This window comes from Macaca nemestrina, chromosome 6 (genome assembly GCF_043159975.1).
Source record: "Macaca nemestrina isolate mMacNem1 chromosome 6, mMacNem.hap1, whole genome shotgun sequence".
Taxonomy (NCBI): Eukaryota; Metazoa; Chordata; class Mammalia; order Primates; family Cercopithecidae; genus Macaca; species Macaca nemestrina.
Genome location: NC_092130.1, coordinates 15,365,677 through 15,391,674, shown reverse-complemented (window position 1 = coordinate 15,391,674; position 25,998 = coordinate 15,365,677). Strand labels below are relative to the sequence as shown.

At 36.6% G+C, this 25,998-nt stretch overlaps 1 protein-coding gene and 1 long non-coding RNA gene across 8 annotated transcripts in view; one reads left to right on the top strand and one right to left on the bottom strand.

The window, feature by feature from the left end:
* The window catches only part of LOC105480824 (teneurin transmembrane protein 2), a 3,943,693-nt gene that overhangs the window by 727,172 nt on the left and 3,190,523 nt on the right, over nt 1-25,998 (top strand). The window lies entirely within an intron of this gene.
* The window catches only part of LOC105480830 (uncharacterized), a 179,830-nt gene that overhangs the window by 79,894 nt on the left and 73,938 nt on the right, over nt 1-25,998 (bottom strand). The window lies entirely within an intron of this gene.

Genomic DNA, 25,998 nt, shown 5'->3' with positions numbered 1-25,998 from the left:
CACTGCTGGGCTACAGAAAAGCACCTGACTTTTATATATTAACCTTACATCTTGCAACTTTGCTATATTCTCATTAAATTCAGGAACTTTTATCTAATTATTTAGGATTTTCTACCTAGAAAATTTTATCATCTACAAATAAAGGGAGTTTTGTTTTTTCCTTTCTTATATGTATACACTTTTCTTTTTCTTGTCTTAGGGGAAAAGTATCCAATTTCTCACTATTAAATATTGTCAGCCCCTAATAAAATACTTGCGCACAGAGTCTCTAATGAACTTTCCTTGTTGGTAACATTTTACACATGTTGTTACAATTCATTAATGGATTGAATTAAGCACTTCCTATGTGAATTAACTGGGAGAGGATTTGTGGGAGCTTGCACCTGACTTCCCTTAGACTTTACTCATAAGCCTTTCTCTGTGATGCTTATAGTTGGTATCCTTTCATTGTAATACGTTAGCCATGAGTATGATCACATGTTGCGTCCCATGAGTTCCTTAGTGAATCATCAAACCTAGAGTGGAACTTGGAGACCCCCTCTGTTTCTATTTTCTGTAAGAGATTTTGAAGAACCAGTATTGTTACTAACTTAAATGTTTGGCAGCATTTACCAGGTAAACCATCTAAGCCCAGTGTTTCCTTTTGGGAGGGTTATTAGTTATTGATTCAATTCCTTCAGCAGACATAGGAATATTCAGATTGTTAATTTCTCTTTGTGTAAATTTTGGTAGTTTTTGTCTTTAAAAAAATTGATTCATTTTCTCCTTAATTTTGGAGTGTATTTTTTCTGGGTGTATAATTCCAGTTTGATAGTTTAGTTTCTTTCTTTCAGTGCTTTGATAATGTCATTCCATTGTCTTCTGACTTACCTAGTTTCTGATAAGAAGTCAGCTGTAATAACTCTCTTTTTCTCTTTATATGTCTTTTCCTCCTGTCTATAAGTTTTGTTGTCAGCATTATGAATATAATTTTAAAAAATTATATCTTTTGTGTTCTCTGAGCTTTTTGATTCTGTGGCTCAATATTTGTCATTCTGGAAAATTATCAACCATTGTTCTTCACATATTTCTGCCTTACTCTTTTTTCCTTCTGCAATTCCTAGAAAACATATTTTAGACTATTTGCTATTGTCTCACAGCTTCTGGGTACTCTATTCCTTCCTCCTTCTACGCCTTCTCCTCTTTCATCTTTTTCTCTTTGTGTTTCAGTTTGAGTATTTTTTGTTTACCTGTCTTCAAGTTCACTGATTTTTGCACTTGGCTGTCTTGAATCTACTGATGGGGCCTAAGGCATTCTTTATCCTGTTATCGTGGTCTTTGTTGTGAGCATTTATATTTAACTCATCCTGATGATTTATGAATCTACTAAAATTGGCCGAAATTACTCATTTAATTTTGCATGTTGTCCGCTTTTTCCATTAGAAGCTTTAACTTAATCTTTGTTATTTTACATGTTTTATTAGATAGTTTCAATATTTGTGCCATACTTGTGTCAGGTCTGTTGATTACTTTGTCTCTTTCCAGCGTGTGCATTTTTTTTTCTTTTCTATTCTTATGCCTTGTAATTTTGTTGTTGTTCTTAGTGAATGCCAGACAAATTGCACAAGACAGTAGAGACTGAGAGTACATAGTTTTTATCTCTGATAACGGGTATGTCTTTCCTTCTGTTTGGCCTTTAGTGTGGGGAATGTATTCATTCTAAGCTGAAATTGGCTTGAGTTTGAGGTTTGTTGTTGCTATGGTTACCATCATTGTACCACAGGTTTCAAGCAACTTTAATGATACTTTATGGTGGGGTGGAAGCTTTGCCAGAGGGTGTTTCTCAATGTCTGTTGCAACCTTGGTTTTAAGTCTTACATTTGCACTTGCCACATGGAGAGTCTGTCTCCATGCTCTTGCATCTCTCCCAGAAGTATTACACTGTAACTTGTTGTTTGTAGACCGGTTGTAGGGGGGATAGCAGAGTAAGTTCTCTTTTGTTCTGATTTAGTCTCAGTCTTAGGCAAACACTGTGCCCCTGGGACTCAGGGATATGGCCTTTTCAGCATCCCTGCCTTTCTCCCAATGACGTATCTAAGGTCAACACATATTTCTGCCCCTGCCTCTCCCTCAGGAATAGAAAAATTTTGCCTTTCTTTCTCGAACCACAATACATTTTTATAGGTGTCCTAAGATGATGAATGTTTTTACCTCTTCTCCCACAGATTAAGGTTTTTGTTCCATATTGGAGATAGGGGCAGAAGGATCCAGCTGAGAACCCTACTGCAATGGCTGTTCTTCCTCTCTGCCAGTCCTGTTCCATGAAGGATCGTTTCTCAACACTCTCCCTAATTATTTTTGTGAGTATTCATTGAAACACCTTGGGGAGAAAGAGTTACAAAAGAGTTCAAACTCCCCCTTCATCTTTAGCCTTCTATTTATCCACTTAGACTACCATAAAATACCAAAATCTGGATGGCTTACAAAGCAGGGAAATGTATTTTTCACAGTTCCAGAGGCTAGAAATCTAAAATCAAGGTATCAGCAGGACTGGATTCTGGCAAGGCCTCTTTTCCTGGCCTGTCAACAGCCACCTTCTCACTGTGTCCTCCCGTGGCCCATCTACTGTCTATGTGCAGGGGGCGAGTGCTCAGTTGTCTTTCTCTCTGTTGTACGGGCATCAATTACACTGAACCAGAGCTCTGCTCTCCTGACATCATCGAACCCTGACTACCTCCCAAAGGTCCCATTTCCAAATGTCACATTGGAGCGTAGGGGTTCTACAGATGATCAGAAGGGAAACACAAATCAGTCCATAATAGGCCCCCCTGGAGTTTCACACCCTTTTGCTAGCCCATATGTTGCCCCTTCAACTTCTTAATTATTTCTAACTCAATTCTTATGTCCAGAGTTCTGCTGTTTCTATTCCAGTGAAACAGGTACTCATGTCCCATATCTCTCTGCAGATGCTTATGTCTGTTTATATTTTGGGGTAGTTGGCAGATATCAACTCTCTGTTAGGTTTAAGAAAAGTTGTAATCTTTCAGTTTGCCTGACTTTCTCAATTTCTTTTTCTTTTTTACTTTCTTTCTAGATGAGGGTTACACTTCTCCTGGCTTTCTAGGTCTCCTAGTGGTCACCAACATATTTTACTTTTAGGAGTCAAAGTTCAGGTATTTTTGTTCCATTGGGATAGATTAATTTTGTGGTTAACACTTAGTCTTATTTCACAAATGGTACAGAATATATAGCTCAGGTCTCTGAATCGAATTAATCAAAATATAACCTACTCTCAAGTGAGTCCTAACTTACGCCAGTAATAGAGCTGTAGAGGATCCAAAACTATTTCTCATTACACTGCCCCTATGAGATGGACATACTCTAACCAGAGCGCTGAGTTTATTATGTGCCTGACGCTGTTCATGTGTTGTCTTACTTAATCCTCATAGCAAACATTTGAAATAGCCAACAGGAAAATGAGGCTTAGCGTGACTAAGAAATGTGCCCAGGATTGTACATCTAGCAAATAGCATGGATAAGATATGAACCAAAGCAGCTTAACTTCAGAGCCTACATACTTAATCACTGAACTCCTCTGTCTCCTGAGAAACGGAAGTAACCTTCAAATAATCATATGCTGGTGAATGAAAAATGAAATCCATTATCTACTTTCTGAGTTACGTGGCCACCCTTTTGGAAGGCGAATAGGGATGAGTTTTGTTGGTTTTACAAATTCATAAAAAGAGGCCTCCGTGAAAGTTTTGAAATAAGTCTCTGTTCATCTATGTGCTGGCCCAGATAAAACAACTATTATTGTTTTGGTGTACTTAAATAGGACATGTGTGTTGATCTAAAATATACATTTAGATTCAGTACTTAGATCTGAGCTAGTGAGCTTTTCATTGTATGGTGAATGACTTTTTCACAATTAATTGCTAATGAGATCCTCCATTACCTACAAAATATTCAGAATAAAACTTCAAAATTTTAATGAGTAAAAGTGACCAACGTTTGACCTCTTTTCATAGACACATAATTGAACAATAAGTTGCTATCCTAAAATAATCACGGACTCCAATGGGAATGTGGTTGAAATGATAATTACTATCTTATGCTGATTGATTAAGGTTGTGAAAAGTTATTAGTGCGAGGGTGAAGGGTCACAAATTTACGTTGTCCTTAGTTTAATTTGAATTCTGTCAATAAAAGTGGAAATAATTGTGGTACTCATATTTTATAAAAAATTATTCTCTCGTCCAATTAATGTCTTTGTCATTCTGTAAGCAATTAATCAAAAAATAAATTATTGCCTACAACGGTTATAGAAAACATGTCTTATAACATTTTCTAGTTTTTTTCTCTAGTAAGTCTATTGACATAAACTACCACCAACTAAATGTAAAGAAATTTAAGGCAGAGGATAATTTTTACATAATTATTCATATAAACTTGATTTTAAAAGTTGGGAAGGAAGAAACTAATATTTATTCATTGCTTATATGGAATGTTCTAGATATTTTACGTGTTTTATTTTGCTTTAATAAAATTTGATAAGACACATATTTATTCCTGTTTCATAGATAAGGAAGCTAAATCTCATGAGAGGTTACAAAGCTTAGCCAAATTCATGTAGATTTTAAAGGGGTGGTGAAGATAGTTTTATCTGCTTTGCTTCATATTCATTCACCAGCAAAATCACAGTGCAGCCAAAATATATTCCAAAATAACTTTAAAAAATTATTGGCCTAATTTTTTAAAACCTGGTAATTTCTTCAAAGTTCCTAATTAATAATGTCATCTAATGGTTATTGTATGGAGCCCAATAGGGTACAAAATTGTTCGGAAAACATGTGGGTTAATAATTTTTCAAATGTCTCTAGTAACAGGTGGCTAGTCTGTTATCCCTTACTCTCTCTTGGCAAAACTATTAGCCGTGTAAATATGTGACGTTTATGACTGGAGGTGTTAAAAAGGCCTTGTTAGAGATTTCAACCATAATTAGCAGTAATTACCCACCAAAATATTACCAAACAAAAAGAAAAATGAAAAAAAAAAAAAAGAGAAAAAAATAATAAAAATACAAATAGAGCCGGACAGACTTATTTTGAAATTCTGGCTCCAACACTTACCCCAGCCATGTGACTTTGAGAAACCAGCTTAACTTCTGAGCTCACTTTTCTAAGTTGTCAAAAGGAGATAATAATGTCTGCCTTATATGGTTATTGGAATATTCAGTTATGTAGAGATTTCTAGCACAGATCCAGCACCATATACTCAATAGCTGTTAGTTTCTTCTTTTCCTTTTTTTTTTTTCTCTTGTGTTAATGTCTAATAATCAGCACCATTCCTAAATTGTCCTAGAAAGTGGCCACCAGCATGGGGTTATGTTTTAAACCATATTGCCAAAAATAAACCAGGACCTGAAGGAGATGCCACTTGATGTGGTAATAGTTGAAGCACCAATGGTGTCTTTCTTTATGCTAAAGTGGAAATGTAGAAATCCCTTAGGATGATGATGCTTCATGATGTTCAGGAAGCATTATTCTCCATAGGAGGAGAGAATTGTTTTATATTCTTCCTTGATAATGTGTCTCATTACACCTTTCAAACATATACATTTCATTACACACTTCTATTAAAGCATCTCATTAAAACTTTCAAATATGTACATCTCATTACATTTCCTTTAAGCATCTTTACATATTCTCCATTTGTGGATTTCATTAAGGCCTTTCCCTTGTATATCTCATTACTAAACTACTTTCATGTATGTTATTATAACCTATATTTCTCATTACATTACTTAAACATGCACATCTCATTACACCTTTCTATTTATGCATCTCATTACACTCCTCAAAAATGTGTATCATATTACATCTTTCCTCTCCTTTGCATATCGTTACATTTGTCCAATTATGCATCTCATTATGCCATTTCCTTTATGCATTTTATTATATCCTTCCTTTAATCCATGCCATTACACTTCTTAAACCCAAGTATCTAAGTAAACCTCTACTGTATGCCATTGTATATGCCTCACAGGTATGATTTTCATTTTTCCATGCGTCACTTTTCTGGCACCCTTTGAAGATACAAATCTTGGTGTGAGGTACTGAATTGCTTTTTAAGTATACATATCTTATCACATATTTATTACATTTTAGAAAATGTCCCTTTTATACTTTATTCTTTTTCCTTTTCTATTAAAACCTTTCAAGAATAAGTGACTCATGCTCTCTTTAATAATGTCAAGTAACAAGTCTCATCACACCTTTCAAATAGCAACATCTCCTGGTATTAGAGACCCTTGCATCCATAAGCTTTCTAGTATTCTTTTCAAATATGTGCATCTCATTGCCTTCTCTTGGATATGCACTGTTATTTACCCTTGATCAATTACATTTCTTTTCCTACCTTAAATAATCTCTGTCTTAGATGGTTGGGGTTATAGCATCTGATCGTTATCTTCAGCCATAAATGAGATTTCTCCTGTTGTTTGTTCTTCTCTAGGTTATTACTTTTTCTCTATACAAATATCCTCTCTCCCTGAGGCAATAGATGTCTTTGGAATAAATTAAGGAGTCAAATATAGCCAAATGGTCTGTGAGTTACTTTATATAAACTCTATTTTATTATGAGAGCATTTTTGTAGTGGTGCTGTTCAAAAGCATCAAATTGTTGCAACCTCAATATCCACTATGCTTTAATTGGGTGATTTTTGTGAGTAATAATGAAAGAAAATGTAAGGACATTTATTATATGGACATTATAATCAAGATTCTATCAACAACTAATCCATTATAATCTAAATACTATATCCAAAATTCTGTAAATTTGAGTGTAAATTGGGACACCTGCCAAGTGTAGTGACTTGATAACATTTATACAGTATTGACCCATCCAGCCCAGACATACCTCTGTCATCAAAGGAATACTGAGTTAGATCAAGTAGATTTGAATTTAAGTCACACTCCCTTCTACTATGTGAAAAATGGGCAAAGCTCCTTAATTTCTTTGAGTATCTTTACCATGGCATGAAGATAACTTACACATCTATCGCCCATTAATGTAGCTGAAAATATGTATGTATCTCCTATTAAACAGAGATAATTTTTGATGAACACTTTTTAAGGTGATTTGTGCCAGTTTTTGAATTTCTTTAGTCATCTTTTATCATTCTATGATAATTTCTGAGCTCTTGCTATGTTCCAAGTACTGTTCCAGTTGCTGGCAATATAGCAATGAATAGACGAGATCCGAGATTCTAATGGAAATCTATTTTTTCGGGGGAGATGTAGATAATTAATCAGGATGTAAAAAGAATGAACAAAAAATTTCAGATAGTGAGAAATATAACAAATCTGAGAAGCAAATGGTAGATTGAGACATACAGATGCTTAATATTCAATGCTTTTGAATACCACCACTACAAACAACAAAAAGTAGCTGTTATTACCCCAGGCTGGAAGGACAAGGGCAGAGGATATGATGTCACAGGAACTGGATGAAAGCTGGACACTGAGAAGACAGGTTTCCAGATAGGAGGTGTGGTTCTAAAAGGATGAAGCCAGTGACAGAACTATAACACTAAAGAAGAGAAAAGAAAGGGAAAAATAGCCCCAAATTCTTCCTGCCCCTTCTCTGCTCTCTTGCTGGCACTTCCCATTGTCTGAATCCAATATGATGGAAGAAAGAACCATGGTGATACATGCTATAGGCCACTCCACTTCAAGACCCTAATCAGAATACATAAATAGTCTAAATGAGAAGAGAGCACACAAAGTGTGTCTTCCACATCCACTCTATGTGATTTTGCCATGCCTACCTCACTAATTTTTTTTTTTTTTTTTTTTTTGATATAGCATTGCCCAGGCTGGAGTACAGTAGCGCCATCTTGGCTTACTGCAACCTCCACCTCCCAGGTTAAAGCGATTCTCCTGCCTTAGCCTCCTGAGTAGCTGAGATTACAGGTGCCTGCCACCACACCTGGCTAATTTTTTTGTATTTTTAGTAGAGACAGAATTTCACCATGTTGGTCAGGCTGGTTTCCAACTTTTGACCTTGTGATCCGTCTACCTCTGCCTCCCAAATTGCTAGGATTACAGGAGTAAGCCACTGTGCCTGGCACTATTTTGTTCATAAAATAAGTTACTCTATGAAACATATTGTTATCTCCACTTCCTAAGAGGATGTAAGCTCCCAGAGGCTGAGACCATGTATGGTCTTTTTGTTTGCTAGATCCATATATCTGATTCTAAGTAGTTATGTTACAGAAACAAATTACAGTTAAGAATGCAAACCAGAAACCACTCTGCTGAAAGAGGTAATCAGATTATGAGAAAACTTCTGAGGTTGAAAACTGAAATTGGGGTCACAGAGGAAAAAGAATAAGAATGTGATGCTATCCAATTGTGGTCAGAGGAATAATGATAATGAAGGATTGCCAGGTAGACACAGACCTATATGACAAAACCAAAAACAACTAAAACACATTAAACACTTATATTTAAATACTTAAGAATTTGTATCCCAATTTACACTCAAATTTGCAGAATGATGTATGTATTACTTAGATCAAAATGCCTCATAGGTTGGTAGAATCTTAGCCATATGCTCTATGTTTCTTAGTGCTGCCATAAACATTATTACAAAGTTGGTACTTTAAAACAACACAGATTTCTTGTCTCATAGTTCTAGAGAGTAGAGGTCTGAAATTGAGTTTTCAGCAAGCTCATGCACATTCTAAGGTTCTATGGGAAAATCAACCCCTCCTTGCCTCCTCCCCGCTTCTGGTGGCTCCCAAGAGTCCTTGGCACTCCGTGGCTTGTAGCTACATCACTCCAATCTCTACCTCTGTCTTTACATGGTTTCTTTCCTACATGTGTCTCTGTGTCCTTTCTTCTTCCAAGGATACCAGTCATTGGGTTTGGGACCCAGTCTCAGTCAGTATGACTCCATCTTTACTTAAATAATTATATCGGCAAATATCCTATTTCCAAATAAGGTCGTATTTAGAGGTTCTGGGTGGATATGAATCTTGGAGAGATGCTATTCCACCAATCACATAATCCGTGTAATAAATATAACAAGATAGTTACCACCAAAAGATTTTCTTATGGAAGAATATATTTATTCTTAAAATTCTGATTGAAGACAATATTTATGTTGCATGATTTAAAAATTGCTTAAATCAATGAGCTCAGCTGACGTCGCTGCTCCCCTGTTCTCTCTAGATCCACTGCACAAGTTCCCTGACAAGAAAGGTTACTGGGATGGCAGGAGTTGTTCCTGCCGAAACCAAAGAGCATACCGTGACCTACCGGCCCTGCATTATCTTCCCTCATCTACTCTCCAGTATCTCCTCATTCATCTCCCTTCCAAACTGTGTCTCAGCCACTGTGGCCTATTTTTCCCATTTATTTAATAAACCCAGGTCGTTCCCCTCTTCTGGTTCTTGGCACTCTGCTGGAAAGTACTTTCTCCACATTTTATGAGGGCTACCTCTTTCTCCCTGTTCCAGATTCAGCTCAGTGGTCACCATATTGGGATATCCCAGGGGAGCTTACTTATCTAATGGGTCTCCCAACATTATGCTCTCACACTCTCTATCACAGTATTTTTTTGTTTTCTCTCTCTCTCCTTTTTTTCATCACTTACAGCCTACTCAATACTTATATGTTACCTGCCTCCCTCACTACTTGAGCTCTCCAATGTCATCATTCTTGTTCCACCTCTTTGCTTGCTTACCAGAGAGTTCCCATTACCAAAAATATTTCATGGTACTTAGTGATCAACAAGAATTGAATGAATGAGTGAAGTGGGTAATGATTTTCCTAAAATTTATTATTTACTCCACTTGTTAAAAAAACAAACAAACAAAAAAAAACCCAGATTCTGTGACCATCATTTAGATAGGGGAACAAGATAGTATTTTATTTTTCTTTAACAAACATAAAGAGTATGTGTCGATATAAGTAGTGGGCATAGTTGGCATGCCTTTCCATTACCAAGGAAGTACTGAACACTAAATTCTCAAGGGGATGGGTATATTAGAGACAGCACCTGGTACAGTTTTAGTCTTACTATAGTTATATACAAGTGATTTAGCTTGAAATATTTTAGTTATTGTTTTATGCTATGAACAACGTTCCCGAAGTTTCTGGACTACTTAGGATGCTGTAATAGTTACTAATATTTAAAAAATACCATTATGTAAGTTAGACATTTACTCAATAAAAAACATGCATAAAAACTCTGTCTGAATGCCTTTGTCTTAGCATATACACAATCACATGTTTAACAGATGACATAAGTGCTTTTCTTCAGTAACTAATATTTAATTGCTGGAATAGGAAAACAGTAAACTGAAAGTACAAATTATAAGAAATAAGGAAACTACAAATATTTTCTCCTTTTTAAAGAAAGTTATACTATAAATCATGTAATATCAAAAATATCTAAACTTAGCCTAGAAAAATCACTGTCTTCTTTCAATAATCACTTGGAGGCATTTTACCAACACTATGTTTGAAATATTTTGAAAACAAGTTGAGTATTATCTAATTTTTTATGTTCTATACCCAGGTTAAAAAAATGCTTTTTAAATTCCCCCAAATTTTGTGTCCTCTAATAATAGTAATATAAATAACAAGATATTTCTAATCTTTATGAAAGAAAACTTTTCCAAAATGGGCAAATGAATTGAGAGTTATGAATGAATTCATATACTTGGAAATTAATGTGAACTACGAGGTGCAGAAATATACAAAGATACTTTGAAAGATAGCATATAGAAAAGATCTATACAGTTGATAGTTTTATACATAAAGCATCATCTAACACGTACTCAGGAGATGCTCACTGGAGATTTAAGAGAAACTTGTGTGCTCAAAACAGAGATTTATAGTAATTTTATCTCTGCAAGGCACTTAGCTAGAGAAACAACTTGTGGCATAAATGTCAACTATTTCACACCCTTTTCCATATTACAAGGACTTTGAGTTAGCTGCTTAGGACATACCACTAGATTTACAAATGCCACCTCCAGACTAAACCAACCTTTCTTACATGTGAGCCACAAACAGGATGTGAACTTGTTCTAAACCCAGGTGTTGTTTGTACCTGCATATTTCTGAGTTCTTGTCTGTTCCAGAAATAATGAACATATACATGTACACACACATTGTCACAATTCAGGTAAAGGCATTCAAAAAATTTTAATAAGACTAAAATATTAAAATATAAATTTAGCACAATTTGAGGGTGTGTATATATAAAGAGAGAGAGAGGAGAGAGAACATTTATTGAGCAGTTACTATGTGTTTGGCACTGCGCCATGTACTATGTGGCAGAAAGAGTAATACAGTTATTAGCTTCATTTCACAGATGGGAAAGTAGAAGCTTAAATAACTAAATTCACAGAGCTAATAAACAGAAAAACTAGGTTTTAAACGAAAGCAGTCTTTGATCCAGACCATGGGTTTCTAACCTTACTGTATCCTGGGTATTATCAGCTTACTCTCAATTTTATGAATCCCTAAAATAACATTCTCATTTAAAAATCTCTAATAGAAACACTTTCTTTTGTGAATAGATGCTGTTTTCTTAGGCTTATCTCTTTTAAAATTCAAATAATTCTTAAAAGACTTAATGTGTTTAAGTCTTCTATTTATTTGCAAGCTCACCTACTCATGGGACCAGAGGCCTGTCATATTTATTATTTAATCCCCAAATCTAACATAACACCTAGCCCAAAGTATGGGTATCCAGTGAATGGATAATATATGTCAAGGTCTTAAACAGCTGAATGAGGATGCTAAGCAAATGTGAGTGTGTGTCTAATGTGTGAGAATGTATATGGAAAACAATGAATTCTGATATTAAGAATATATAAGAAAACGGAAGAAAGGGCTCTAGTTACCTCATAGGAGCATAGGAAATGCTCTTACGCTGATGAGTTTATTTAATCCAAAAATAAATGGAGGCAGTGCAAGTAGAAAATAATTTCTGCTTCAAAATAGCATATTACTATAAATTAGCAGTTGAATGTATGAATTTGCTAGCTCTGTAGCTATAGGCAAGTAAATATATCCATTACCATGATGGTTTAAAATAGTGTCTAAAGCATTTAGAATAAATTAGAAATGCTGCCGAGTTCATTTGAAAAAGTATCCATTCAAAATAGCAATTTATAGTTAGCAAGTTTTTTTCCTATGAATTATTCATTATTTGAACAAATATTTGAGATACATCAGAGAACATAGAATACTAAGATCTTGCCCTCTCATGGCTTATAGTTTCATAAGGATATGACAGCAACAGATAATAGACATAATAAATAAGTTAACTGTATAATCTGTTAGAAGGTAATTTGTAGGATAAAGGAAACTGAGTAGGATAAGAGGATTGGAAGCACAGAGGGCAGAGCACAATTTAGGCAGAATGTACAGCATAAGACTCACGAAGAAGGTAAGCTTTCCACAAAGGCTTTAAGAAGGTGAGGGAGTTAGTAAAGTGGTTATCTGGGTAGCTGTTTTAAACTCTTATTTTAAGAATAGCAAACTTCTAGATCAAAGGGCCTGTGGCAGAAGGACATCTGGCCTATTCAATGAACCAGCAATAGTGTGACCAACTGTTCCAATTTGCCTAGAATTGCCTTGGTTTAACGCTGAATTCCAGGTGTTAGAAAACCCCTCAGAACAATAGAAATGTATTGTCTCACAGTTCTGAAGGCTCAATGTCTGAAATAAAAATCTTGGCAGGGCAATGTTCCTTCTGAAACCTGTCGGGGAAAGAGCCTTCCTTGCTTTTCCAGATCCCGGTGGTTTACCAGCAATTTTCGGTGTTCCTTGGCTTGTAGATGCATCTCCTCCATCCTCCATCTTCATATGGCCACCTTCCCTCTATGCGTGTGTGCCTGTCTACATATTTCCCCTTTTTATAAGGACCCCAGTCATATTGATTTAGGGCTCACCTTAATGACCTCATTTTAACTTGATTAATTCTGTTAAGATCCTGTATCCAACCAAGGCTACATTCTGAGGTACCTGGGGTCAGGACTTCATATCTTTTTGGGGTGACACAATTCAGTCTATAACAATTGTAGAGGTTAAATTCTGGATATATTTTGAGGCTGACGCAAGCAAGATCCCCTGATAGATTAGATTTGGGAGCTGAGTGAGGAAGACATCAAGTATCTCTCTAAAATCTCAGCCTGGGGAACTAAAAGTTGTAGTTGTAATCAAGTGAGGTAAGGAAGCCTATGAGAAGAAGAGATTTGGAGGAAAGATTGGCAGTTCAGTTTTTGTTTGTTTGTTTTTAGAGGTTCTCACTCTGTCACCCAGGCTGGAGTGCAGTGACTTGACCTTGACTCACTGTAACCTCCACCTCCTAGGCTCAGGTGATCCTTCCACCTCAGCCCCCCAAGTAGGTGAGACTACAGGTGCGAGCCACCACGCCTGCCTAATTTTTGTATTTTTCGTAGAGATCGGGTTTTGCTATGTTGCCTAGGCTGGTCTTGAACTCTTGAGCTCAAGTGATCTGCCTGTCTTGGCCTCCCAATGTCCTAGGATTATAAGTGTAAGTCACCGTGCCCAGCCTCAGTTTTTGAACAGGTAGAATTTGGAATATCTGTTGCCCTCCATTTGAAGTTGTAAGTAAACAGACAAGTCTGGGGGTCAGGAATCAGGTCTGGATTGAAAATATGCTTTTGAGATTGGTCAGCATATTGATGATTTTAATGTTATGTAAGTAGAATAGATAGCCAAGGTGTCCACACTGGATAGGGAAGAGTATTCCAAACTAGTTCTGTACCTGGGTCTTTCATCACCTAAGATATTTTCATTTATTTCAGTTGGTGTTATAAAATCCCCAGGAAGAAACAAATACTTTATTTAAATACTTTTTAAATTCTTATAATACCTTTAGAAAAGGGAATATTATTAGAGAATGAAAGATACATTGACAATTTCTAAGCATTTGAGAAACACTGATTTAGAACTAAAAAGATCATTTTAACTGGAAGATAAAATCTTTGGGATGAAGTTCACAATTGCCTTAAAAATTTGAAAGCATAACTATTGAAATTCACTGTATCAAAGACGGTCATAGGAGCCAACACTGTCAGCATTTCTAATGGATGGCTCCTTAGAGTTCTGGCACACTATCTTTGGTGTAGACTGGCATCATAGTGGATTAGCTCTTCAGTTTCTTTCCAGCTCTTTTTCTCTTCCACATACACAATCTGTCTGTGTCAACTTTATTTCTATCAAGCTGGAGAAAATGAGCTGAGGTAGAGGAAGAGGAAAAATTGACAGGGAATATATTCCTGACCAGCATTTGTGATATATTCTCTAACATATAGGAAAACATGTCAAAAATGGCCAGAATTTGTAATCTCTCTAGGCACAAATCCCATCTTGACTTGGAGGAAGTTAAAATAAATGTAACCTTCAGAAAGTTAAACTTGGATCTAGAGTTTGAATGTCTGCCAGTCCTATTTGATTGTCTTTCCAACAAAGATCTAGGATTTTCCATATTTACTATATACTCTTTAGCAAATTATTGCAGGCAGATAAAATATAAAATATATTAAATTCACTCTGGAACATTTGAGATGTTCTAATGTAGCTTTCTCATCCTATGGACATTTGGGGCCATATAAATCTTTGTTCTGAGAGGCCATCCTATAGCACCTCAGAGTCATGACAACAAAAATGTCTCCAAACATTACCAGATATCCCTTGGAAACGGAAATTGTGCAGTATAGAATCACTCATATGAGAGAAAGGCAAACTTAAATTTTTTTCTTTTTTTTGTTGTTTGCTTTATCTTTCTTTTGTATTTAAACCAAGTTAGTAACTGCCGTTTTACACACATAACCTCCTCTCTCTCTTATGCTTTGTACTGATTGATTTTTAGATGTCCTTCTTTCCAAAATTACACAAAAATTAAGGATCTAGTGAGAATTAGTCTTTTGGGCTTCCACATAACTATAATGCCCTATTAGCTGGCTCCTTCGTACTTAGTGCAATGATAACTGATGTTTATAATAAACTCAAAGCCTCATGAATTTTTCAAGTGCCTTTTGAATAGCCAAAGAAAGTTAAATTTCATTAAGTGTGGTTTTAAGTGTATTTTAATCTATTCAAATTCGTTAAAAATTGATATTGTATACATATAACTTTATGCATTATTTGACCACAGGTGAACACAGGCTATACTAATAAATCCCTTTGGCATGACTGAATCATTTAGAGACATTAACATGTCAGCTCAAGTTGGGCTGGAATTGGTACTTATTTCTCTTTTTTAAAAAGGTACTTACTAATAATTTATTGAAGTATTTATATTATAGCCTGGTATGTTTGATTGAAAAAATAGAATATTAACTCATTTACAAGTGATCATATGTTTTTATTTAATTTTTTCAATCAACTTTTATTTTAAGTTCCAGGGTACATATGCAGGCTGTGCAGGTTTCTAACATAGGTAAACGTCCTCCATAGTGGTTTGCTGCACAGATTAACCCATCACCCAAGTATTAAACTCAACACCCATTAGCTGTTCTTGATGCTCTCCCTCCCACTACCTTCCTGACAGGCCCCAGTGTGTGTTGTTTCCTGCAATGTGTCATGTGTTCTCATCACTCAGCTCTCACTTGTGAGAACATGCAGTGTTTGGTTTTCTGTTCCTGTGTTAGTTTGCTGAGGATAGCAGCTTCTAGCTCCATTCAGGTCCCTACAAAGCACATGATCTCATCCCTTTTCTATGACTGCATAGTACTCCATGCTGTATATGTACCACAGTTTCTTCATCCAGTATATTGTTGATGGGCATTTGGGTTGATTCCCTGTCTTTGCTATTGTGAATAGTTCTGCAATGTACATATACATGTATGTATCTTTATAACAGAATAATTTATATTCCTTGGGGTATATACCCAGTAATGGGATTCCTGGATCAAATGGTCTTTCTGCTTCTAGATCTTTGAGGAATCTCCATACTCTTTTCCACAATGGTTGAACTAATTTACATTTCCAGTAACAGTATAGAAGCATTCATTTTTCCCAGCAACCTCACCAGCATCTATTGTTTCTTGACCTTTTAATAATTGCTGTTCTGACTGGCATGAGATGGTCTTTCACTGTGGTTTTGAATTGCATTTCTCTAATTATCAGTGATGTTGAGCTTTTTTTCATATGTTTGCAGGCTGCATGAATGTCATCTTTTGTGAAGCGTCTGTTCATTTGCTTTGCCCACTTTTTAATGGGGTTGTTTGTTTTTATCTTGCAAATTTATTAATTCCTTATAGACTCTGGATATTAGACCTTTGCCAGATGGATAGATTGCACAAATTTTCTCCCATTCTGTAGGTTGTTCACTCTGATGATAGTTTCTTTTGCTGTACAGAAGTTCTTTTGTTTAATTAGATCCAATTTGCCAATTTTTGCTTTTGTTGCAATTGCTTTTGACATTATCATCATGAAATCCTTGGCCCTGCCTATGCCTATATCCTGAATGGTATTCCCTAGGTTTTCTTCTAACATTTTTACCGTTTTGGGTTTTACATTTAAGTCTTTAATCCATCTTGAGTTAGTTTTTGTATATAGTGTAAAGAAGGGGTCCAGTTTTAATTTTCTGCATATGGCTAGCCATTTCTCCCAGCACCATTTATTAAATAAAGAATCCTTTCACCATTGCTTTGTCTGGTTTGTCAAAGATAAGATGGTTGTAGGTGGGTGATCTTATTTCTGAGTTCTCTACTCTGTTGCATTGGTCTATGTGTCTGTTCTTGTACCAGTACTATGCTGTTTTGATTACTGTAGCCTTGTAGTATAGTTTGAAGTCAGGTAGCATGTGCCTCCAGCTTTGTTCTTTTTGCTTAGGATTGTTTTGGCTATATGGGCTCTTTTTTGGTTCCACATGAATTTTAAAATAGCTTTTTCTAATTCTGTGAAGAAAGTCAATGGTAGTTTAATAGGAATTGAATCTATAAATTACTTTGGGCAGTATGGCCATTTTTGCAATATTGATTATTCCTATCCATGAGCATGGAATGTTTTTTCATTTGTTTGAGTCCTCTCTGATTTCCTTGAGCTGTATCCCTACATATTTTGTTCTCTTTGTAGCAATTGTGAATGAGAGTTCATTCATGATTTGACTTTCTTTTTGCCTGTTGTTGGTGTGTAGGAATGCTAGCAATTTTGGCACAATGATTTTGTATCCTGAGACTTTGCTGAAGTTGCTTATCAGCTTAAGTTTTGGGACTGAGATGATGGGGTTTTCTAGATATAGGATTGTGCCATCTGCAAAAAAGATAATTTGACTTCCTCTCTTCCTATTTGAATACCCTTTATTTCTTTCTCTTGCCTGATTGCCCTGGCCAGAACTTGCGATAGTATGTCGAATAGGAGTGGTAAGATAAGTCATCTTTGTCTTTAGCTGGTTTTCAAGGGGAGTGCTTCCAGCTTTTGCCCATTCAGTATGATATTGGCTGTGGGTTTGTCATATATGGCTCTTACTATTTTGAGGTATGTTCCATCAATACCCAGTTTATTGAGAGTTTTTAAACATGAAGGGGTATTGAATTTTATTAAAGTCCTTTTCTGCATCTATTAAGATAATCATGTGGTTTTATTTTCTTTGGTTCTGTTTATGTGATGAATTACATTTATTGATTTGCGTATGTTGAAACAACCTTGCTTCCCAGGGAAGATGCCAACTTGATCATGGTGGATAAGCTTTTTGATATGCTGCTTGGATTTGGTTTGCCAGTATTTTGTTGAGGATTTTTACATTGACGTTCATCAGGGATATTTGCCTGAAGATTTCTTTTGTTGTTGTATCTCTAAAGGGTTATGGTATCCAAATGATGCTGGCCTCATATAATCAGGGAGGAGTCCCTCCTTTTTAATTATTTGGAATAGTTTCAGTAAAAATGGTACTAGCTAATTTTTGTACCTCTGGTAGAATTCAGCTGAAAATCCTTATGGTCCTGGGAATTTTTTGATTCTTGGTGATTTATTACTGCCTCAATTTCAGAACTCATTATTGGTTATTTAGTCATTCACTTTCTTCCTAGTTCAGCCTTAAAAGGGTGTAGGCATCCAGCAATGTATGCGTTTCTTCTAGATTTTCCATCTGCGTAGAGATGTGTAGTATTCTTTGATGGTTGTTTGTATTTCTGTGGATCATTGGTGATATCCCCCCTTATCATTTCTGATTGTGTTTATTTAAATCTTCTCTCTTTTCTTCTTTATTAATCTGGATAGTGATGTATCTATTTTATTAATTTTTTCAAAAAGCCAACTCCTGGATTTGTTGATTTTTTTTTGAATTTGTGTGTGTGTGTGTGTGTGTGTGTGTCTATCTCCTTCAGTTCTACTATGATCTTGGTTATTTCTTATCTTCTGCTAGCTTTGGGGTTTGTTTACTCTTGGTTCTCTAGTTCTTTTAGTTGTGATGTTAGGGTCATTCATTTGAGATCTTTGTTTTTTTATGTGAATATCTAGTGCTAAAAATTTCCCTTTTAATACTGCTTTAGGCACATCCCTGAGATTCTTGCATTGTCTCTTTGTTCTCATTAGTTTCAAAGAAATTCTTGATTTCTGTCTTAATTTCAATTTACTCAGAAGTCATTCAGGAGCAGATTGTTCAATTTCCATGTAGTTGTGTGGTTTTGAGTGAGTTTCTTATTGAGTTCTAATTTGATTGTGCTGTGATCTAAGAGATGATTTGTTATGATTTCAGTTTTTTTGCATTTGCTGAGGAGCATTTTACTTCCTACTAAGTGATCAATTTTAGAGTAAGTGCCACGTGGCCATGAGAATAATGTATATTCTGTTGTTTTGGAGTGGAGAGTTCTGGAGATATCTATCAAGTCCGCTTGATCCAGAGCTGAGTTCAAGTCCTATATTTCTTTAATTTTCTGTCTCATTGATCTCATATTGTCGGTAGGGTGTTAAAATCTCTCACTATTATTGTGTGGGAGTCTAAGTCTCTTTGTAGGTCTCTAAGGACTTGCTTTATGAATCTGGGTGTGCCTGTAATGGGTGCATATATGCATATAAGTTTAGGATAGTTAGCTCTTCTTGGTCTATTGAACACTATACCATTTTGTAATGCCCTTCTTTGTCTTTTTTTGATCTTTGTCGGTTTAAAGTCCATTTTGTCAGAAACTAGGATTGCAACCCCTGCTTTATTCTGTTTTCCATTTGCTTGGTAAACTTTCTTTCATCCCTTTATTTTGAACCAATGTGTGTTTTTGCATGTGAGATGTTTCTCTTGAAGACAATGTACTGATGGGTTTTGATTCTTTATCCAATTGCCATTCTGTGTCTTTTAACTGTGGCATTTCATCCCCCACTTCTGCCCCCCACCTCCCCCCACCCCACCGCAGAGATGGAATCTCTCCCTGTGGCCAGGCTGGAGTGCAGTGGTGTGATCTTGGTTCACTGCAACCTCTCCCTTCCAGGCTCAAGTGATTCTCCTGACTCAGCTTCCTGAGCAGCTGGAATTACAGGTGTGCACCACCACACCCAGTTAACTTTTGTATTTTTAGTAGAGGCAGGGTTTCACTGTGTTGGCCAGCATGGTCTCAATCTCCTGACCTCATGATCTGCCTGCCTCTGCCTCCCAAGGGACATTTATTTCATTTACATTTAAGGTTAGTATTGTTATGTGTGAATTTGATTCTGTCATCATGATGTTAGCTAGTCGTTTTGCCAATTTGTTTATGTAGTTGCTTCATAGTGTTGCTGGTCTGTATACTTTGGTGTGTTTTTTAGTAGTTGATAATGCTTTTGCCTTTCCATATTTAGTGCTTCCTTTAGGAGCTCTTTCAAGGCAGACCTTAGCATTTGCTTGCCTGAAAAGGATCTTATTTCTCCTTTGCTTATGAATCTTAGTTTGGCAGTATATGAAACTCTAGGTTGAAAATTCTTTGCTTTAAGAATGTTGAATATTGGCCCCCCAATCTCTTCTGGATTGTAGGGTTTCCATTCAGAGGTCCACAGTTCGTCTGATTGGCTTCCCTTTGTAGGTGGCCTGGCCTTTCTCTCTGGCTGCCCTTAACAGTTTTTCTTTTGACACTGGAGAATCTGATGATTATGTGTCTTGGGGTTGATTTTTTTCATGGAGTATCTCACTGGGGTTCTCTGGATTTTGTAAATTTGAATGTTGGCCTGTCTTGCTATGTTGGGGAAGTTCTCCTGGATGATATACTGAAGTATACTCTCCAACTTGATTCCATTCTCCCCGTCTATTTCAGGTACTCCAATCAGTCATAGGTTCAGTCTTTTTACATAATCCCTAATTTCTTGGAGGTTTTGTTCATTCCTTTTCATTCTTTCTTTAATCTTGTCTGCCTGTCTTATTTCAGAAAGATTCATTCTTCTGCTTGGTCTATTTCACTATTGATACTTGTGATTGCATTTAGACGTTCTTGTGTTGTGTTTTTCAGCTCCATCAGGTCATTTATGTTCCTCTCTAAACTGGATATGCTGGTTATCAGCTCTTGTAATGTTTTATCATGATTCTTTGCCTCTTTGCTTTGGGTTAGAATATGCTCCTTTAGCTCGGTGAAGTTTGTTATTACCCACCTTCTGTCAATTCATTCGTCTTAGCCTCAGCCCATTTCTGTGTGCTTGCTGGAGAGGTGTTACAATCATGTGAAGGAGAAAAGAGGCATTGTGGCTTTTCGAGTTTCCAGGATTTTTGTGTTGATTCTTTCTCATCTTTGTGGGCTTATCTACCTGCAATCTGTGAGGCTGATGACCTATTAATGGGGTTTTTGTGGGGTCTTTTTTGTAGTAGTTGTTGTTTTCTGTTTTTATTTTTGCTTGTTTTTAACAATCAGCCCCCTCTTCCATAGGGCTGCTGCGGTTTGCTGGGGTTCCACTCCAGACCCTACTTACTTCAGACCCTTCCACACCAGGAGGTATCCCAAGTGAAGCCTGCAAAACTGAAAATATGGCAGCCTGCTCCTTCCACTGGGATCTCCGTCTCAGGGAGAGCACTGACCTGATGCTGGCTGGAACGCTCCTGTAGGAGGTATCAGGACATCCTCTACTGGGAGGCCTCACCCAGTCAGGAGGAATGGGATCAGGGTCCCACATAAAGAATATGTCAGGTTGACCCTTGGCAGAGTGGTGTGCTGCACTGGAGGGATCCCCCAATGTCCAGACTGCCTGGACTTTCTAGAGCCAGCAGGTGGGAAAGGCTGTAGGCTGAGCTGCAGATACAGCAGCCACTCCTCCTCGTGATGGCTTCATCCCTGGGAGAGCTCAGAGTTCTGTTCATAAAACCTGACTGGAATTGCTGAAATTCCCACAGAGAGGTCCTGCTAGGTGAGAAGGGATGGATCATCAGGGTCCCACTTAAAGAACCAGTCTAGCTACGATCTGTCACAGCATCTGTGCCACACTGTGGGGAATTCCTCCCAGTCCAGACTGCCTAGACTCCCCAGATCCAGCAGGCCAAAACAACCTGCTCCAGTCACAGAAATGGTGGCCACCCCTTCCCCTAGGAACTCAGTAATCTCAGGCAGTCTCCAGCTCTCTGTTGCTGGCCAACAGCTGGGGTTCCAGGCTGGTGGATCTTAACTGGTGAGTTGCCCATGGTAGTGAGGCCCACAGAATGATGCTGCTTGGCTCCCTGGCTTCTGCCCCCTCCAGAGCACTGCAGAGGAACTCCTGTCTCACCGGAATTCCTGGAGCCAGAGAATGCAAAAACCCCTCTGTCTCCTGTGCTTGTCCGAGTGGCTGCTGAGAGACCTCATAGCTCTGTGCTTCTATCCCAAAGCCCTGGTGGCATGAGCTCACGAGGAGATCTCCTGCCTCCTGGGTTGCAAAGATCAGTGGGAAGAGAGTGGTTTCCCCAGCAGGGTCACCCAATGACTCACTGCCTCCCTTGACTGGGGTTGGGGGTTGTCCTGATTCTGTGACAGTCCTAGGTGGGCTGTTGCCCTGCCTTGCTTTTCCTCACTCTCAGTGGGTCGCATCACAACCGCTGTAGTCAGTTCCAATGTGAGAACTTGGATACCTCAGCTGAAGATATAGAATTCACTCACTGTTTTTTTTCTTCTCTGTCTTACTTTTCATTTTATATTTCATATATCACACTATGGAAGACAGTTTCAAAGCCCAACCTCTGTCTTATCTCCTATAGGAATTAGTTACAATTTAGGAAACACAGGGTCTTTACTTCTAAAAGATCATAAGAAAGAGTTGTAGCCAGAAACACAAAGCTATGCTGCATCTCTGTTAATGGGACTCAGAGCTTTACATAATAGACTAGAGTTTTGTAGGCTTTCTCAGTTCCATAATAGAGCTCTTAGATATTTCAAAGAAACTAAAGCAATTTGGCTGGTACTTATCAAATAATGAGTTATTTCAAATGCTTGCTATGTCCTCAATTATACCATTTACTGATTGAGCAAGGAATGTACTGGGAGGAAAAGCAAACTTATAATAACTACAAAATAAAGTATCAATATTGTTCAGGACAAATGAAATATTAAGGTGATATAAATGTAAATATTACGGTAAATAATGGACATATATATTTCCTTATAAATAAATGTAAATACCTGCTATTAGGGAGATAAGTTCTACATCAGATTTACATGGGAGTTGTATAGCTGTTTTATTCTTTGAGTTTGAGTGTTTCTAAAATATGTATCCAATAAACTAGACAATGGAGAAAGGAGAATTGGGAATACTATTTTATATAGAATGGTAAGGTGGAAACCTAGCATGTGACTTTTCAGAAGAGTCTTGAATGAAATGAGTGAGCCATCCAAGAGAAATTCTGAGGATCCAAAGATTTCCTTGCCCCTCAGGCAGAATTAACAGGAAGTGCAAGTACCTTTAGGCAAGATTGAGCTTGGCTTGTGCCAGGACCATCAGCTGGCCAATACGGATAGGGCAGGTGAGTGGATGGACGAGAAGACTAATTAAAGAATAGATAAACAATTTCGTTGACATTTTTTTCCTGTATATTTGAATTACCATATGGTGTCATATTCTTGCTCATATTTAACTTCATTCCCTCCTCCCTTTGTGCTGTTAATGTCACATACTGCTTCTTTCAATGTATAAATCTTACTGTAGTTTTTTCAGTATTAAAATTTTATAACTATTGTTTTATGCAATTAAAAAATCAGTTTGAGAGAAATGGGGAAAAAATATATTATCCCATATTTAAAATTTATCTTTATAATTTAATGTATTAGCACTCTTTGTTTCTCCATGTGGATTTGTATTGCTATCTGGTGTAACTTCAGCCTAAAGCACTTCCTTTAGTAGCTTCTGTAAGGTGAGGTTTGCAGCAACAAATTCTCTTTATTCATTTGGCTCTGTCTTTGTTTTGCCTTTATTTTTCAAAGATAGGTTGCTGGATTCTTGGTTGACAATTGTCTGTTTTCTTTCAGCAATTCAAATATGTCATCTTAGCGACTGCCTTCTGGCCCCTGTTGTTTCTGATGGAAAGTCAGCTGCTAATATACTGGGGTTACCTTGTGCATGATGAGTCATCTTTTCTCTTAATGCTTTCAATATTATCTTTGTCTTTCAGCTCTTTAACTTTGATGTGTTAGGTGCGGATCTCTTTGTGTTCATCCTATTAAGTTTGTTGAACTTCTTGGATGTGCAAAGGTCTTCATCGAATTCAGAAGAGTTAGGGCCATTTTTTTCTTGAGTATTTTGTCTGCCCCTTTCTTTCTCTCCTCACATTTTGGTGTTACTATTAATATATGGTTTGGTTTGCCTAATTGTGTCCTACAGACACCTAAGACTTTGTTCATTTTTACCTATTTCTTTTTCTTTTTTTAAAAAAAAATCTCAGATTGGAATATTTCTATTGATATATTTGATTTTTTTCTTGTGATCGAACTACTGTTGAGATCCTTATAAAGTTTTTATTTTAGTTATTTAATTTTCAGTTCAAGAATTTCTATTTGCTTAATTTTTATAATTTTACTGGTATTCTTTCATAGATTATCATTATACTTTTCAGTCTTTAAACATTCTTTTAGTGCTCTGAACACATTATAGAAGCATATTTGAAGCATTTATCTGCTAAGTCCAACATCTAAACCCTTTCAAATGCAATTCTATTGTTTGCATATTTTTGACTGTAAGAATCAAACATACTTAATTTCATGCAATATTTCATAATTTTTGAGACACTTTAGAAAATATTGTAGCAATTCCAGAGTATGATCCCCCTCTCCCAGAGCTTGCTATTGTTACTTTGTTCGTTTAGTGATTTATTCTCATAAATGTGGTTAAGCTTGTTTTCCCCAGAGTGTGCAACCTCTGATACCGTTGTTCAGGTTTTTACTAAACACAGACACACATACACTTAAGCCTGAGTTCCAAAGTCACTATAACTTAATGGTCAGCCATTCATTTGTCAGAAGTTGTGCTTAAGGCCTCTGAGCCAATGAGGCTTTCATCCTTTGCCAATAGATCTGTGTGTGTCTTGAGTGACTTAAAGTTCAAGGTGTTTGCAAATCAGTCCTGCATTCAGCCAAGAACCAATGGCTCACAAGTTTCATTTACTCCTTCATGGAGTAACTTTGTGCCTATACACAGCCTTTCAGGGCACCAGGGAAGAGTCTAATCTTAACGGGACCCTTTGGGTTAGTGCTGTCTGTGGGTCTCCCGGGTAAATTTCTGCTGTTTTGTTTGTTTTTACTGCTATCATGGAGATGTTAGCCTTCACTGGTTGATGGCCTCTGTGATCTCTATTGTTTATGACAAAACTTCTGGGAATAATTGTTTCCATGCTTTGCTGCAAATAAAATCAACCCCTTCAGACAAGGGCACTTAGCTGACTATGCCTCAGAGCCTGCCCTGGCAATGCCTGTAGTGGAACTTTTGCACCCTGGAGCTGAGGGAAATGATGGGAGCTGCAGGTCCTCTTGGGCTGCCCCACTTGTCCAGAATAGAAATTCCGTAACACAGAGCTAGGCAGTGAGGGGGTGGCATCTCCTAATATAAATGTCACAGATTCTCATTTTTCTTTCTGAGCTTCAGTACATTCTTTTGCATAGGCACTTCCAATTTTTTATATGCCCATTGTTCAAGTCCTAGAGACCACAAAATTTGTTGTTAGCCATTTTTTCCAGTTTTATCACTATTTTTCTGAAGAGAGGATTTGTCAAGCTCCTCACACAGCCATGCAGCAATTCTGGAATATTTTTTATTGATTTTAATAAATGTGCACTTAAGGTATATAAAATGGCAGAATAGATTTGGTGACATATTAGTACATTAAATGCATGAGTATACATGATACTCTGAAGCATAATCCATATGGTAGAATGATATTCACTCCTTAATTTCATGGATTGTAACTTCTTTTGTTGATGTCAATATTTTTTCCCATTAAATAAAGTGACCATGTAAATTAAATTATTACTGAGTCAGTGGTTTACTTAACTGACCAAAATTTAGTTTTCTTTTGAAATCTAAATACATATGAATGTGTTAAAATGTTTATTCTACTCTTCCTGTTTGTTTACTCTAATTTTCCTCTATCAAAACCTTCTACTCTTATTTGATTTCTTTTCATTCTTCTAATGAAACCAGTATCAATCATGCAAATAATCAAATTCAAAGAGTTAAGAAAAAAACTATCAAAATTTTGTGTCTCAAAGGCAAAATGGCACCTTGAAGGTATGCATTTAAGAGCATTTCATTCAAATGATGGCAATCGAAAAGAAAGTTTATAACAATATCCTTTTATATATCTCTTTTTGGGTCATTTTCATACTCTCTTCTCATTCCTGAGTATCTTTTTTTAATCTTGGGATTCATCCATACCTATGTGTGGATTATCTAATACATCTCTCCTAGTTTTCCATTACTTCCCACCATTGCATGTTGCAAATGTGACATACTGTATAAGAGTCTTTATAATATCACTAATTATTTAAAATATCTACCAAATAATGATGATTTGTAAAGAATTTTAAAGGGTATTCTAAAACAATCAGAAAGGAAATTTCCA